The 13,703-nt window shown below is 41.3% G+C and overlaps 1 long non-coding RNA gene across 2 annotated transcripts in view; it reads left to right on the top strand.

Moving 5' to 3' along the window:
• The first annotated feature begins 785 nt into the window (after positions 1–785).
• Positions 786–13,703, top strand: part of LOC132592305 (uncharacterized) — a 44,424-nt gene continuing 31,506 nt past the window's right edge. For both annotated transcript variants that reach the window (XR_009557739.1, XR_009557738.1), the window contains exons 1-2: positions 786–2,567; positions 5,743–5,844. This is a non-coding gene — a long non-coding RNA (uncharacterized LOC132592305). The remainder of the gene's footprint in view (positions 2,568–5,742; positions 5,845–13,703) is intronic.

Genomic DNA, 13,703 nt, shown 5'->3' with positions numbered 1-13,703 from the left:
GCTGTATACCACAACTTGGCACAGCAACATCTTTATCTCTCTTTGAATTTCTAGCATAATGCAATCTGTGTCATTTAATACGGTAGCTAGTTTTCAGTACTGGAACAAAAGATTATTTGCCTTGCTTTCTCTGGTTCTCTCAGACCGCTCTTGAGCTTAAAGTGCCTTTAAATCTTTGTGCTTGTCAAATAATCACTAAGCAGTATGTGATAAGTATAAGTATATTATAGCCTGTAGATTTCTCTGAGTATGATTCATTACCTGCTAATAAATATGTGCCCAGATTAAAGGAGACAGAGGGAAGGTTGCACACCCCCTGATTTTTAATCAATCTCATTATAGCCATTTCCTGCAACTGCAAATTAGTACTTTGATGCCAGTTTCACCAACCCACTCTCCCGATCTGTTCAGCCACCTGCCCGCTTTAGGTCTTTACTGGGAAGAACATTGCCTTTGTCTAAATATTCATGCCAAAGAACTGAAAAAGAACAAGTTTTTTTTTTCTTAGGTATTTGCCATCTCAAAAGCAAGTGACATCTCTGCAGAAAATATAATTAAAAACAGCCCTGCTTTCATGTGGATATTCTTGGCTGTAGTTAAATCCAGTGGAAACAGTGTTTTATTTTAGTAGGGAGGCAAACTTTATTTATAACGTGTGTGAAAACAAATTAGCCACACATGAAAAACTGCTACAGAAAATACATCTTTTTTGCACGTAGTTTCACATCATTTGACGGAATTTATTAATTTGCTAACCCTCAGTTCAATTAGAGAGCAGCTAGGCAGTTTGCTACAGTTCTTGCCACAAACCTTTTACCTCAGGGTCATGAATGGTTGTGATGGTCTGATAATGGCTTACCTCACTGGAGACTGTGATTCACCAATAAGAGTGGGAAAGCACAAAGTTTGTGAGGGATTTCCATGCTGATTTCATTTTGGTCAGGTGTTGTGTCCCTCATTGTGATGGGGGATTGTCTTAGTAAGACAGGTGATAGAACCCACTCCATTTCCACTCCTCCACTCCATTTCCAAACCAATGTAATTGCAGCTGTGTTGTCCATATGGATTGCCTGAACAAATGGGACAACTCTTTATATCTTGTAAATATGTATCTTCCTTAAGACTGACCCCCACCCTAGCACAGGGGTCCTTATATAGGCTTATACTAGATCTGTCCAGTATCGTGCAGAGATACATTTTTTAAATGCTATAACCTATTTCACTTCCACATGTTTGTGACTGGTTTGGACACTACCGTAATTAAACTTGGGGAATTGAGGTCTATCACCTTTGTAGGGCAGGCTCACTGTATAAAAGTCTAAGACTCCCATTTAGAATAGACTCAATCTGAGTATATTAGTTGTATAGAAATGAGTTTACAATAAGGAAATTTTCAATTGCTATGTAGCTAACTTCTTGACTTGTTAGTAAGCAAAAGTCTCATTTTTAATGGTGTCCAGAAGTTAGCATTGCAGTGTATAGTTTAAAATTATTTTGTTGCTGTTATCAACTTGTGTACATGATTCATGTATATAGTCTAATATTAGAGTTTCCTTGCCTTTGGCAAAAAAACCAAACCCATGCTGAATTTCCAAGTGGAAGTGAAGCTATGTTTTCAGCAGAGACTAGAACAGCAATTTCATTCTTTACTGCACAATATACTGTTTCTATCTACTGCTGCTTGCTTCTTCTTCATAAGTTACCGGTATGTCACATTGACCCTAAAGATCGGAAGCCAAAGCTTTTCCCCTTGATATTTTGGAATCCTTTGCAAAAGGATCTTAAGTGATCCAAATGTTAGCTGCAGAAGCCTCCTGCTCAGCCATGAATTCATCAATGTACGACCCTGGTTATAGTTAATCACAGCCTTGGTTTGCTGCCCGTAAATTGGGATATAACCTACCTGCCAGTCTGCAGTACTAAACCAATCTGGAAGTGAGTCCAACTGAAGTCAGTGGGACTTACTTTAGAGTTAACATGCTTAGAATTGGGAATGGTTAAGGACACGGGTGGCGCTGTGGTCTAAACCACAGAGCCTAGGGCTTGCCGATCAGAAGGTCGGCAGTTTGAATCCCTGCGACAGCGTGAGCTCCTGTTGCTTGGTCCCAGCTCCTGCCAACCTAGCAGTTCAAAAGCACGTCAAAGTGCAAGTAGATAAATAGGTACTGCTCCAGCGGGAAGGTAAACGGCATTTCCGTGCCCTGCTCTGGTTCACCAGAAGTGGCTTTGTCATGCTGGCCACATGACCCGGAAGCTGTCTGCGTACAAACACAGGCTCCCTCGGCCAGTAAAGTGAGATGAGCACCGCAACCCCAATGTCGTCTGCGACTGGACTTAACGGTCAGGGGTCCCTTTACCTTTTAAGGACAGAAAACAGTTTGCACTCTTGAGCAGCTATAAATGTTAATAATGCAATCTTATTTATGCTGCTCTTCTTTTTAACTGCTTTTTCTCAGGCTGAAGGGGAAAATGAGCACCACTTGTCAGATTGTCAAATTTGGTTCTGCTATAGTTTGCTTTTGGGAAGTTGACCTGAAGAGGTCGCTAGATATACATCCAAGAAACAGGTAAAGAAATCAAAATCAAAGTATTTTTAGCATGTGTTAATTGTCTTATTAATGCTGGGATGTTCAAGTCATCAAGAACTGTCTTCAGCATGTAATTATTCCTGACTGTACTTTTCTGCGTTTTGTTTTCCTTTGACCTCACATTATACCACTTCTGTCTCTCCCTCCCCCCCCCCCCAAAAAAACACATTTATATGAACATGCAACTAGGATAACTACATCAGGATAACATTTCATGTGTTTGATTAAATGAGTTGTAGTTCACAACAACTGGAGCCATTTTTTGCTGCAAAAGGTATTCCTCTGGAAACTCTGAAAGTCAAACTGATTGTACATATTTGCACCCAGTATTGCATTATGTCTTTGAGAGATAAAAAAAGCGCAACATCAACAACTGTAATAAGCTGTAATCAACTAGATGCTTTTTGAAGTTTACAAGTAAAGCATGAAGATTGTGGTCTTCCTATAGCTGTTCTGAGGAGGGTGATTTTGGGGGGGCTTTGTTATATGAAGAAGTGTTAATGTTTCTCTATCTTTAATTTATGTCTATGTTTTTAAATGTTAGTCATTTGGAAGCTTTTTTAGATAACAAGCAACTAAGAAGTTAAATAAATAATAATCAGATCATTAATAACCAGCATCAGAGGTATATGAGCACCAAGGCCCTATTTAACCTCCATGTTCCTGATGGAGCACCAAAAACTGACTGTCCCCAAACAGCTTTCACTGTATTGATTTTATGTCATCAGGCTCACAAGGTTTTCCAGAGTATGATGACAGCATAGCAGATGCCCTACTTGCTCTGTGTTTCCATGACAACTGTTAGAAAAACAGCTTCTGTCCCCACTGCCAGTGTCTTTATTACATCTCACAGCTGTACTCCGAGTGAGACTTTCATCTCCTGAAGGTGTTTCTTCTTCCAATTAATCACCAATGTTTTGTTGAAATGAAACACAATTGAAATATCTATGACTTTAAGTAACACAGTTATGAAAAGCAGCAGGGTATATATCTAGAAGGCACGCAGTATGAAATGGGTCAGGACTAGGAGTACAAACACATTTAAGGGGAATGTAGATTGCTTCCTAAATCTGTCTTTTGAATGTTTCATTTATATGACAAAGAGGGGTCTGGAAGCAGATAATAAAGTAGCCTACTAGCATTACATTGGCATGACCAAACTGAATAGAGGGGAGGCTGCCTGGGAACACCCGGATCCCGATTTTGTTCAAGTTGAAGCCACTGCACGGCAGGAGGAGGGTGTTGTGTGTTCGACTATGCTCCCTGGCTCTTCATGATGTTGCACGTGTGATGTCACCCCCCCAAAGAAATTCATTTTCAGAAGATGGTGCCTCTGCATCACCCCATTAACTAGTTTGCTGCCCTCAAGTGTACTGGGGAACACTGTCCCATTGCCAGGGTTGAAATAAGATTAAACCGCCAGTTTAGGCAGCTTCTATACATGGAATGTGTGTGTTGTGTGTATGTGCTAAAATAGTGTCCTTTGCCTCAGGCAACAAAAAGTCTTAAGCCAACCCTGTGAATGACTGCTTAAAAGTTTCTTAATTGGCAGTGGCCAATTCATTAACTACAAATCCTGAAATTTTGGATCCCCCCAAACCGGTGCCAAAGTTTTGAAGTAGTTTTGTAGCCCTCCCCCCCCAACTGAGTATTTGATACATCAAAGTGTTTGTAGTTCATAGTTAACACTCGGAAATCCAACATTGTCTGATTCAAACTGGTGCCAAAGTTTTGTAGTTGTTTTGTAGGGTTTTGTAATGAGAACTGTGCATTTTGTAGCACCTCCGAAACTGAGTAATTGATAGTCAAACTGTGGCTCATAGGTATCATCCAGGAATCCAACATTGTGGGATGTACAAAACATCCAAATTTTTGAAGTCGTTTTGTAGGGTTTTGTTAATGAAGCTGTAGTCAAACACTGCAGCCTCATCTTTCGTTAGGGAAATTTACAGGCGAATAGCCCAAGATGGTTAGGAAATAGGTAGGTCTTCCTTGAGTGTTTGAAAAGGAAATCCATTTGAGATTAGGAGTAGTGACACATCTCATCCCCCACCTCCAATGGATTATAGAAACAAGATATCTGAGTTTTAACAGAACAACAGAAAAGGGTTTTGGGATAGTGAGACAGAAATTATAGCTTGGGGGTGAAAGTGAGTTTTGCACTCTGGAAGTTTAAAAGCATCTCAGAATGCTAGACTGCCTCTGGAGATCTGATGCAAGGCAGTGTAATTGCTGTTTTCAGGAGTTCTATGCTGTCTATCTCATACAATGCTCAACTTGTAAGTAAAATCAAATATTACAAAACACCATAGGTCTCCAGTGGTATTTACTTTCTTCTTCTTTGGTGATCACTCATAGCCAAGTAAGATTGTCTTCCATGAATATGGTCTTAACGGTGTGTCTGTAAGTGATATTTACTTTAAAAGGAGATGAAGCCTGGAATTCTGTCCCGGGAACGTCATACTGCTTAGGGAAACTATTTCATAAGAATTCAGAAATGTGTGAGCAGCACGTGCTTATAGCTGGCCTCAATTGTTGTTGCCTTGATGACCAAGTCATCCTACTCATTTTTTTCTCATTTTTATTATTTCTTTATTTTTCCAGTTTTATTCCTTTTCTCTTCTGTTGACACACGGGTCTCTAATTAAAGCTGTCAGTTTAGACCTCATCCTTTTTTCCCCATGTGGCTCAACAAAACAAGGTCCTCTCTCGTGGCTAACTTAGATTGTAACCCGCTGCACACAGATCTGAGCATATGCACCACTGAGGAGAGTGGGATTGCTTCCAAGTAAAGATACATAGAATTGTGCTGCATGAATATTGACCTGTACCGTATCAGCTCATACTATGGGCTGCAAGATCTTCATGAAGCCTCATTTTTAAATGCCACAGGGCTCCTCAAGTTTGTAATTAACTCTTAATTGGAACTCACAGAATGGGACAATTGCAAACAACTTATGACCTTATCTTGCAGAGAGAAGCCGGCAGGCTACAACAGAGTTCCCAAGCTTCCTTTGCAACAGTTCTTTAGCTCAGTGTGTGCAAAACTACTATGAAAAAATAATGAAGTTGATATTGCAAATGCCAGATTAATTAGCTCATATGTCTATAGGTCATTTTATGTTGAAAAATGGATAATTATCTCTATTCCAAGGAGTAAACTAAAATTTCTGTGAGCAAGAAAGGAGCCCCAGCTGATGAAGCATCCGAGCCCCAGTGACAGAGCATTAAATTAACAAGCAAGTCATTCAAGGAGGTAAGTGTGTTTGTTCATTCATTCGATTTACTTACTTACTTACTTACTTATTTCATCTGCTAAAATAGGGTACAGCAGAGGCATTGTGAGCTAGGAGCTAAATTCCAGTGCAGGACAGACTTGAGAAGCTGCAGTAAACAGCAACCAGAAATTTATATAATAAAGGGCAAAATGTAAGGGTAGGCCTCAATCCAAGTTAGACATTTAAGCATTAATTAAAAATTAGTTCAACTTGAAAAACAGCTTTCATATCACTTTAAAAAAACAGTTCACAACTAGAGTATGAATTATGACTTAAAAGTGGAGGGTAAACTTAAACTTGAAAAAAAACCACACCTCATTTCAAGCTCATGTAAGCTTTGGTTAAATTTATCAACCAAAGAGTAAGGATAGGTCTCAGCCCAAGTTAAAAACTCTGATTTTGGTTCTGTTTCAAAATTAGTTAAAATCTAGAATATTTTTAAACTCCCAATTTACATTTCATCTACCCACAGTCTTCCTTTAATCCCCGTTTAATCCAGCCATTGTCCACTCCCCTGACAAACATTCCCATTGCTAGGGGGCTAAACTGACCTAAATCCTCCATTCAGAGTTCTGCTCAGTGGAATTGAGTACAGACTCAGACCAGTAGTTGAGCCACACTTCCTTGTGTTTTTCAAAGGACCACTACCTGATCTAATTGAAGTAGCAGCTGAGGAAAGCTAGACAGGGCTATAAATTAAGGTAACTTACGGTACCAAGGGAGCCTATTGTATAAGCAAAAGGTAAGCCCATACTCAGTAGTTCTCAAAGGTTGTAGAGCACCACACTGGCGTGACAGGAGAGGATGGCAAGTGTGGCAGGAAGATTCAAGGACAATCATTATTACATTTTGAGAATGATTAATGTTCTTATCTAGCTACATTGTTTTCTAATTTCTGGATGTCTCATGATAATATTATTTAAAAACCCACCAGTGGTGTTAGTTTATAGTATACGGTAGGAAAGGATACAGTCTTGTATTGTATGCTAGAGAAAAGATAAGTTCCTTCCCTCATTTATAATAAAAGTTCTTTTGACAAATGTGCTTGTGTTCCAAGCTTCCTTCCCAGAAAGCAAACTTGGAGCATGACTTTCCAACTGTCACAGAATCAGCTAGAAGGGCAGCAAAGCTGGACTTAAGCTTAAGTGATGTCCAGGACTTGGAACAAGATGGATTTATTGTTGAACCAACTGGGAACGGTGACTACAGTGCTATTAAAGGCAACAGTTCTTGTTGCTGCTCCTTAAAAAGCAGCTGGAAAAGGTTCAGAAAGGGGAAATCCAAATTTTAATGGGGATGCTGGAGCAGATGGGCACTGCATCTGATCCAGCAGGGCTCTTATGTAACCCTGCCTTCTTTTTGTCCACATAAAAATTGCATTTCTAACAACAATGTTGGTTGGAGTTGAGCGGAGAGGCTTCTGAAGGAGCTATTATCATGTGCTCCTGTAGTGGAGGGACAGGGTCTCTCACAAAGATTTGCTAATAGAGCAGTTATCTGACAGTGTTACCTGTAATTGGGTTTCTAAATAGAGGCACCACTTTCCCAGCATGCCAGCCTGAAATAACCTGCAAAGCCCTGTGAAAAGAATACTTCCTCTTACGGCAAAGAAGCCTGGTTCTTTTTTCAAATGGTCTTGGTAGAAACATTGGTTGCTAGGTGACACAGACACTGCTCATGGACCCCAGTAATTTTGACATGTTGAACCAGGAATCTCGGGGTGGGGGGGAACCCTCTTTCCCCAAAAGATCTCCATTTTGAGTCTTGTTAATAGAGTTAATAGAGTGGCTTCTGTCCTATCCAGATAGTTTATTAGTGTTATGGAATTTCACGCCACCCACAATGAGAGGCAGGAGCATAATCTTAAGTTAAATATAGCAAACTTACCCTTTACTCCAAGTCAATAACAGTTGGACTGAAGTTAGTGAAAGGTGCTAATAATTCCCAAGCCTGGTCCTGTGAGTAAGCTAAATAAAGACACTGCCTGAGGCAGTGCCTAGGACTGGAAGCTCTTCAGTAAAGCAGCCTCAAATCATCAAGCCTTTATGCAGATAAGTAGCCAGGGCTGATATATTGTGAGATCAGGAATTTTGAAACTGTTATCATGATCTGGACCTAAAACCATTTTTGCACAATGTATCAGTACATCACCCAGGCCTACTGATGGAGACCCTTGGATGATTCAGAACTCTGATCTTTTAAGGTTCTAAATTGTGCAGGGAACAAGATGGTGATGGGACAGAGCTCTCTACATTCACATGTTGCCTTTATGAGTAGAATGCCTGAAGGGAGCTTTTGTTGATTTTATGGTTGCTGGATATCATAAATAATAATAATAATAATAATAATAATAATAATAATAATAATAATAATAATTATTATTATTATTATTATTATTATTATTATTTATTGGAAGCCGCTCTGGGCGGCTTCCAACAGAAAATAAAACACAGTAATCTATTAAACATTAAAAGCCTCCCTAAACAGGGTTGCCTTCAGATGTCTTCTAAAAGTCTGGTAGTTGTTTTCCTCTTTGACATCTGTTGGGAGGGCGTTCCACAGGGCAGGCACCACCACCAAGAAGGCCCTCTGCCTAGTTCCCTGCAACTTGGCTTCTCGCAACGAGGGAACCGCCAGAAGGCCCTCGGTACTGGACCTCAGTGTCCGGGCAGAATGATGGAGGTGGAGACGCTCCTTCAGGTATACTGGACCGAGGCCATTTAGGGCTTTAAAGGTCAGCACCAACACTTTGAATTGCACTCGGAAACATACTGGGAGCCAATGTAGATCTTTCAAGACTGGTGTTATGTGGTCTCGGCGGCCACTCCCAGTCACCAGTCTAGCTGCCGCATTCTGGATTAGTTGTAGTTTCCGAGTCACCTTCAAAGGTAGCCCCACGTAGAGCGCATTGCAGCAGTCCAAGCGGGAGATAACTAGAGCATGCACCACTCTGGCTAGACAGTCTGCAGGCAGGTAGGGTCTCAGCCTGCGTACCAGATGGAGCTGATAGCTGCCCTGGACACAGAATTGACCTGTGCCTCCATGGACAGCTGTGAGTCCAAAATGACTCCCAGGCTGTGCACCTGGTCCTTCAGGGGCACAGTTACCCCATTCAGAACCAGGGAATCCTCCACACCTGCCCGCCTCCTGTCCCCCACAAACAGTACTTCTGTCTTGTCAGGATTCAACCTCAATCCATTAGCCACCATCCATCCTCCAACCGCCTCCAGGCACTCACACAGGACCTTCACTGCCTTCACTGGTTCTGATTTGAAAGAGAGGTTTCAAGAGAGTACCATCATGTTTGGATGGTACTGAGTGATAACAGGGGACTTGTAAGAACATGCACTAACCGGGTTGGGGGGAGAGCAGAGAAGTATATGTGTGTGAAAGGAATCATGTAAGATTTAGTTTTAACATGTACACAAGCAGCAGTTTTGCTAATATATCGTGGGTGGAGGACCCAATCTACATACAGTATACTGGGCATAAAAATCCTGCTCCTTCATGGTTTAGAGTGAGTCCTCTGAATGAGAACAAGGGTTGCCTTCCCTCCTCTAAAAGTCAGTCTAAATGTCTGTATGAATTAATGTACTGTAAGTCCACAACTTAAGCGCATTTAACTTGTGTGCATAGAACTATATATGCATGGCAAATTTAAAATAATAATAATTAAGGGCTAGAAAAGGGCTGGGATTCTGGGGAAAATGACTTTGGCAATCCCACCTGCCATTGAACCCATTGTGTTTTGACTATATGCAGTGTTGGCTTTAGGTGTAATCCCCAGAATATAACCCTTGCGTAAATTGCAGGCTTAAAAGGTAAAGGGTAAAGGGACCCCTGACCATTAGGTCCAGTCGTGACCGACTCTGGGGTTGCGTGCTCATCTCGCATTATTGGCCGAGGGAGCCGATGTATAGCTTCCAGGTCATGTGGCCAGCATGACAAAGCCGCTTCTGGCAAACCAGAGCAGCACACGGAAACGCCATTTACCTTCCCGCTGTAGCGATTCCTATTTATCTACTTGCATTTTGACGTGCTTGCAAACTGCTAGGTTGGCAGGAGCTGGGACCGAGCAACGGGAGCTCACCCCGTCACAGGGATTCGAACCACTGACCTTCTGATCAGCAAGCCCTAGGCTCAGTGGTTTAACCCACAGTGCCACCTGGGTCCCTACTGTATGCAAATTTGTATCCTGTGCCCTGAGTCCTTTAAATGCCTAGCAATAACCTTAGATAGAGCTGTATCCCCCCCCCCGGAATTAAATGAACTTAAACCTGGTTGGCTAACTTGAGACATAAGAACCAGGTATATGTGATATGGCTACAGCTGTCTCATTCTTGGAACTTGAGTTGTCAGAATATCCAAAAGGTGGTCTTTGTTGACTGTAAAAGTGTTGACCAGCTTTCTGAAGTAAATGTCAGACTACTATAGTTGGTTGTGAGGCATTGTGCCGCCATGACTTTTCCATATTCAGTATCGACTGGCCTGGAATTAAGCCACTAAAATTCAGTTTTGCTTGAATTGTTCTCTCAATAAAGCAGGTCCATCAAAGACTTTTGTTTGTAGCAGTTAAGCCTAGATCCTGTAAAGGCACAAATATAACTGACCCAATTCCAATTCCATCCCAATTCCAAAGAAGGGCAGTGCCAAAGAATGCTCCAACTACCGCACAATTGCGCTCATTTCACACGCTAGCAAGGTTATGCTTAAAATTCTACAAGGCAGGCTTAGGCAGTATGTGGACCGAGAACTCTCAGAAGTGCAAGCTGGATTTCGAAAGGGCAGAGGAACCAGAGACCAAATAGCAAACATGCGCTGGATTATGGAGAAAGCTAGAGAGTTCCAGAAAAACGTCTACTTCTGCTTCATTGACTATGCAAAAGCCTTTGACTGTGTCGACCACAGCAAACTATGGCAAGTTCTTAAAGAAATGGGAGTGCCTGATCACCTCATCTGTCTCCTGAGAAATCTCTATGTGGGACAAGAAGCTACAGTTAGAACTGGATATGGAACAACTGATTGGTTCAAAATTGGGAAAGGAGTACAACAAGGTTGTATATTGTCTCCCTGCTTATTTAACTTATATGCAGAATTCATCATGCGAAAGGCTGGACTAGATGAATCCCAAGCTGGAATTAAGATTGCCGGAAGAAATATCAACAACCTCAGATATGCAGATGACACAACCTTGATGGCAGAAAGCGAGGAGGAATTAAAGAACCTTTTAATGAAGGTGAAAGAGGAGAGCACAAAATATGGTCTGAAGCTCAACATCAAAAAAACCAAGATCATGGCCACTGGTCCCATCACCTCCTGGCAAATAGAAGGGGAAGAAATGGAGGCAGTGAGAGATTTTACTTTCTTGGGCTCCTTGATCACTGCAGATGGTGACAGCAGTCACGAAATTAAAAGACGCCTGCTTCTTGGGAGAAAAGCAATGACAAACCTAGACAGCATCTTAAAAAGCAGAGACATCACCTTGCCGACAAAGGTCTGTATAGTTAAAGCTATGGTTTTCCCAGTAGTGATGTATGGAAGTGAGAGCTGGACCATAAAGACGGCTGATCGCCGAAGAATTGATGCTTTTGAATTATGGTGCTGGAGGAGACTCTTGAGAGTCCCATGGACTGCAAGAAGATCAAACCTATCCATTCTTAAGGAAATCAGCCCTGAGCGCTCCCTGGAAGGACAGATTGTGAAGCTGAGGCTCCAATACTTTGGCCACCTCATGAGAAGAGAATAATCCTTGGAAAAGACCCTGATGTTGGGAAAGATTGAGGGCACTAGGAGAAGGGGACGACAGAGGACAAGATGGTTGGACAGTGTTCTCGAAGCTACGAACATGAGTTTGACCAAACTGCGGGAGGCAGTGCAAGACAGGAGTGCCTGGCGTGCTATGGTCCATGGGGTCACGAAGAGTCGGACACGACTAAATGACTAAACAACAACAACAATAACTGACCGTATCATGTGAGAGAATCAAGGTGGAAGCATTGTCAATATGCTTAATACCCATGAAAAAAGCCCGACCCTAAATGTAGAATATCTCCTCAGAATGGAAAAAGTGCATTCTGAAATGGCAGTAGACTTTCATGCTGATGAAAGGCCAATGCACTACTCATTACGCAGAAGACAGACAGAAGAACACAGGCAATGTACATTCTGCTTTCATCATGATGCCTTTTAAAATAAGGCAGCCAATTAGATGTTGACAAAAACATGAAATAAGGTGCCCTTGCTATGTTCAAATATCTGAGATCCATTAGTATACCAGTGCCATAAATAAAAGCTGGGACAACATGCTCCCCTGAGAGCGTAATTAGGTAGGAAAGAAGTCTGCAAAAGTTCTCCTCATTTGTCTCCTAGAACTCAGCATCAAAATATTTCCTCTAGAAAGATAACTATGTTCTGATATATAATAACCAGGAGATAAATTGCTAGTATTAGCAGCAGCAGCAGCAGCAGCATACATGGTTGTAGCCTATCATTACTGGGATGAAGTAAATCGTTTTTAAGTAAATGAAATAAATAAATAACATTAGAATACTAACCTTCAATATGAATTCTCAGTAATAGTATTTGCTTTCCCCTTGCAGCATGCACCTCGGATAACCTGATTGAGTCTGTGGGTATTTTGCTCTGCTCTGTGTTTGTGGTCTGGTTTTCATGTTTGAGAGTTGGTGGTCCCACAGCATGAGGCCAGAAACTTGTTTATAAGAAATATGTATTATTCATTGCCTGCATAGGCCTGATGGGATAGAAAAGTTTTCAGCAGCCATTTGAAAGTTGAAATAGAAGATGCCTTCTGAATCTCAGGTGGTAGAGTATTTCACAATACTGGGCTGATGACCCTAAAGGCTTGCTTCCTTGCTAAATGAGCCTTGCAAACTCAGAAAACGGCCAATAACACTCCAGCAGATTATTTCAGTGATTGAGCTGGAATATAAGGTTTCAGGCAGCCCTTGCAGTACTCTGGACTGAAGTTGTCTGGACCTTTGTAAATTAATACAAGGACCAGGAACCTGACTTGGTAGTAGATTAGCAGCCAGTACAAATGCTTTAACAATGGGGTCACATGTTGTCGGCCAGATGTAACCAGCGGGGATCCCAATACCTTCCTGAAACACAGCTGTTGGAGCACTAATAGTTTCTGTTACTTGCTTTTCCCCCTCCAGTGCCTTTTTGGAACATGACCCCCCCTCCACACACATACATTTCCCATCCACTTTTATATACTATACGTTCTGCTATACAGGGTACAGTCTGTTCTAGAAGAATGAGAAGCCCCTGCACTTGCACTTGCAGAACTTGATCTCAGTCAGAGCCACCCTTTACACAGGAGCTCTATATTTTAGGGTGGCTATAACAAAAAGAAAAAAGAGAGAACGAAAGATGATGCAGATTAGTATAAATTTTACATGTGCTAATTTATTTGTATAGATTTAGATAATTACTAAAATGTAAATAGAAATGCATTTCACCATAGTGGGGAAGATGTGAGCAGGTTACCTGTTCAGTCTGCTTTCCAGGTGCTAAAAGTCAAAGAGCAACTTAAAGGCTACAGCTTTCCCTCGTTATGGTTCTTTATCTTTTAACTGGGCTCAGACCAGACTGCCATTCAGATATACTATGGTATGTATTTTTGTCTTTTTATATTGTAAACTGCCCTGTGTTTCTTGGATGAAGGATGGTATTGAAATAATAATAATAATAATAATAATAATAATAATAATAATAATAATAATAATAATAATAATGGACTGCCCTTAGTAATGTAGGACACAAGGCCTACCATATTTGCACCAGAAAGCACTGAGGGTTCTGGATCAGGGTG

This window comes from Zootoca vivipara, chromosome 1 (genome assembly GCF_963506605.1).
Source record: "Zootoca vivipara chromosome 1, rZooViv1.1, whole genome shotgun sequence".
Taxonomy (NCBI): Eukaryota; Metazoa; Chordata; class Lepidosauria; order Squamata; family Lacertidae; genus Zootoca; species Zootoca vivipara.
Note: the sequence above shows the minus strand (reverse complement) of the source record. Positions and strands in the feature narration are given on the sequence as shown.